The 3,842-nt window shown below is 39.3% G+C and overlaps 1 pseudogene; it reads left to right on the forward strand.

Moving 5' to 3' along the window:
- Positions 1–1,697: 1,697 nt before the first annotated feature.
- Positions 1,698–2,916, forward strand: LOC148038925 (transmembrane 9 superfamily member 12 pseudogene; annotated as a pseudogene).
- Positions 2,917–3,842: the final 926 nt, after the last annotated feature.

Here is a 3,842-nt window from a genome sequence, read left to right on the forward strand (position 1 = left end):
GTTGTTTTTGGATCAACATGACATGACTTTCCTAGTCTTTCAATATCAAAATGTTTGCCTTCATGTTGTAAGTATCAATGCATGCATTTAGGGAATCAATTGACCTATGTGGTGACATATATAACAAAGCTTGAGAATAAGAGATAACACATTGGCAAGTCAATTCGCACATATATAGTGACTTACTAGACCATCCCACTTACAATTGCATGCAAGTATCAATAGGTGGATAAAGCACAAATGGTTTTTAGCTAGAGAGAGATAATGCAATGAAGGTGTATACGAAAGAGATAGAGAAAGGCATATTATCCATCAATCAATCAAAGATATATACATGAAGTGACTTGATATAGTAATTAGAGTATCGTCATTTTTAGGATGCTCCATTGACTTCTGTAAATTCCTATAACCTTGAAGTAGAATATAGCCAACCACACTGTCCATGGAAGGAAAACTTGGCCTCATCAAATTAACCAAGTTAAATTACTTATACATTTCATAGATAAGAGATTTGTAGTTGGCTTGCTGGTATTGCAAAGTATCCTTACAGTGATCTATTTTAGTCACCAACAAGTGGACACACTGGCTAAAGATGATGAAAAGGGGACATGTGCACATTGGCTACATGTGGTCCACCTTATCTAAAATTATATGTGAGCTATAAGTGCACCTTGACATGATTGGAATAGCTTGCACATGCACAAGCCAACTGATTTACATCAATCTACTCATGCTATGAATTGGCATGCATGGCTAGGTTAAGTGCACAACAAATGAGACATGTGAATGTATTGATCAGTTCTCTCTCTCTCTCTCTCTCTCTATATATATATATATATATATATATATATATATATATATATATATATATATATATATATATATATTGCAAATAGACAAGTTAACCTTTGATCTATATATACATCCAATCATCATGCCCTATCCAATCACATTTGTATAGGACATGATTGGATGTATATAGGGCATGAAATCACATATATATAATTAGTTTTGAATGATTGGATGTATATTTGTAATACTCAGAAAGAAGTAAAGTTGGTAATGTATATCATGTCCTATGCATGTATATGCCCTATACATGTATATCATGTCCTAGCTTATGATCCAGGTGTAATTATGTCGTATATACATCCAATCATGCCCTATTCAAACAAATACTAACTGTTAAGAGGTTTAGTCATATTCAGGGACTTTATAAGAAATGAAAAATGTGTGTGTTTATTTTCGCATCCATAACCGCGTTTATAAACGCGAGTATATAGATGCATTTTTATACTAGCGTGAATAGACGTGCTGATACACGCGCTTATAAACGCGCCCACTTTTTCACGTGTACAGTGCGCGTCTATAAGGCCTTTCTCTTGTATTGGTTGCATGCGACACATAGCGACGGTACCTAGAGCAAAAAAACACGGGCCGAAACCCGAGCATTGTTGTACTGCTACACATCCGAGGTGTGGAATCCACCAAAAAGTTGTGTGTGCGCTGTCAAGCCGATATGATGCCTTTGGACATTGGTAGAGCATTACGTGTTGATGCACAAAAGTGCAGTTTTCTTTCAGACATGATTCTCTGCAATGCAATTTTGAATATGTACAACAAGTGTGGAAGCATTGTGAAAGCGGAAGATATGTTTGATGGAATGTCTACTCAAAAAAGGATGTCGTAGGAGTACAATGCTTTCAACCTATATAGAGCAGGCCCAGATGACAGAGGAACTTTCTGGATGGAAGCTTGTGGTTGGGGATGTTTTTAGAGCTCCACCACATGCTGAGCTGCTGAGTATCATGGTTGGGGATGGGGTTCAGATTACTGGAATGGCAGTTGTAACGATCCTCTTTGCAGCATTTGGATTTATGTCTCTTGCTTCAAGAGGAATGCTTCTTTCTGGGATTATTATGCTATATTTGATTCTTGGAATAGCTGCAGGGTATGTTGCAGTGCGGTTGTGGAGGACTATGAAAGGAGATACATCTAGCTGGAGATCAATAGCATGGTGCGTGGTTTGCTTTTTTTTCCTGGGATTGCTTTTGGGATTTTCATGGCTTTAAACTTTCTTCTCTCGGCTAATAAGAGCACGGGTGCTATTCCCATCTCTCTTTTCTTGAGGCTTATGGCCCTTTGGTTTTGTATCTCAGTCCTTTTGACCTTACTTGGAGGATTTATTGGCACAAGAGTAGAGCATATTCAATACCCCATACACACTAATCAGATTCCAAGGGAAATCCCGAAACAAAAGTATCCTTCCTGGCTCTTATCTCTGTGGTACTCACATACATGCATCTATGTGTGGAGGATAATCATCTTCACAACAGAAAAGCCTTTGAAACATAACAGATCTATAGGGACTTTGTTAGGAGACACTGTGCAAAGCGTGCAGAAGAGTGTCGGTATGCCCATCACACACCTACAAGTGGGGACACAGATTATGCTGTTGTTTGTCAAGACTATCTACGTGGAAATTACCAGAGGCCTGTGTGTCACTTTTTCCATGTTCCTGATCATCTCAAAAGTCGAGTAAAGGATCAGTAAAGGATCTCGGCTAGTTGGGTCTATCTCAGTTGGTAGTGACCATGCTCACTAGACAGCATATTTGGTGGAGCTTATGGCTATGCAGATTATGAAGGTGCTTATGGTTACATCAGAGATGCATACTAATAGGCAACCAAGCATTTGCGTATGGATGATTATTATCTGGAGCAATACTACGATTACTCTTATGGACAAGGACAAGGAGGCCCCTTATATCAAGCTCCAACAATCCTTGCACCAGCACTTGTACCACCATCAGTTGGAGATTCTCAAAAATCACTTAAAGATGAGGACAGGTTACCTGTTTGTAGATACTTCTATCGCATCGGGGAAGAGGATTTGATCAAAGGGAGAAGCTTTTGAGATTACGAGTTCGCCAGGACGGCTGAAGTGAGAGGAAATGCCTGCGCTGTGATCGAATGTATACAGTTGACAGAGGTCAGCCCATGCCAGCCTCAGGGGACAAAGGATTGTTTGCAATTGCTCCTTCCCATTAGGGAATAGATGGAGAATGGACAGACGAAAGTAGAGTGATTGTGTATAAGTGGAATGATGCCCTCCATAGGCCCACTCACAGGCTGAACAAAAAGTTGTACCATAGAAGAAAGAACCAATAGGATGAAGGATGTCACCAGATATTCCAGCAGCTTGACATAGTTACATAAAGTCTCTAAAAACCATGTCTATCCAACTACTTTGAGTTCAGAGTTCTCTACTTCCGTCTTTCCAGTCTCTGTTTCCATTAGGGTACCAGAACTTGGTGCAGAAGTCCACAAAAACTGACTAGTTGCTTCAAAAGTGGTATCTACACTTGACTGATATTGAAGACTTGGATGATGATGATGAAGACCCAAGACAACCATCATGTTGCAAGTTGTTAAGAAAGAGGATTGAAAGAGAAGAGGCATTAGCTTTTGCCACTAGACTCAGTGTTTGTAATCAAATGGGTGAAGTGCAGCTAGTGTTGCATACATTCAGGTCTATTTGTCACATTCAAGAGACTAAAAGGCTTGAACAAGTTGATTATAGGGCTATTATCCGAAATTGAGGTGACCTTCTTTCAAATTGAATCATGATCTCGCTTGATTGATATTCTATCTTGAAATTAGTCAAGGTCCTCTATGGTCACGAATTTTCTTTCAAAAACTCTTAACATCTTTGGTGAACTCGACGTGAAAGTGTCGCATAAATTTCAGGATGGGAGATACTTCAACATCAGTTTCAGCCTCTTCCACGATTCCTGCTTTGACCTCTACTTCAGCTTCATCATTGACTTCTGGTTCAAGTAC

This window comes from Lygodium microphyllum, chromosome 3 (assembly GCF_053477565.2).
Source record: "Lygodium microphyllum isolate KBCC chromosome 3, Lygodium_microphyllum_v1.1.10, whole genome shotgun sequence".
NCBI classification, from domain to species: Eukaryota; Viridiplantae; Streptophyta; class Polypodiopsida; order Schizaeales; family Lygodiaceae; genus Lygodium; species Lygodium microphyllum.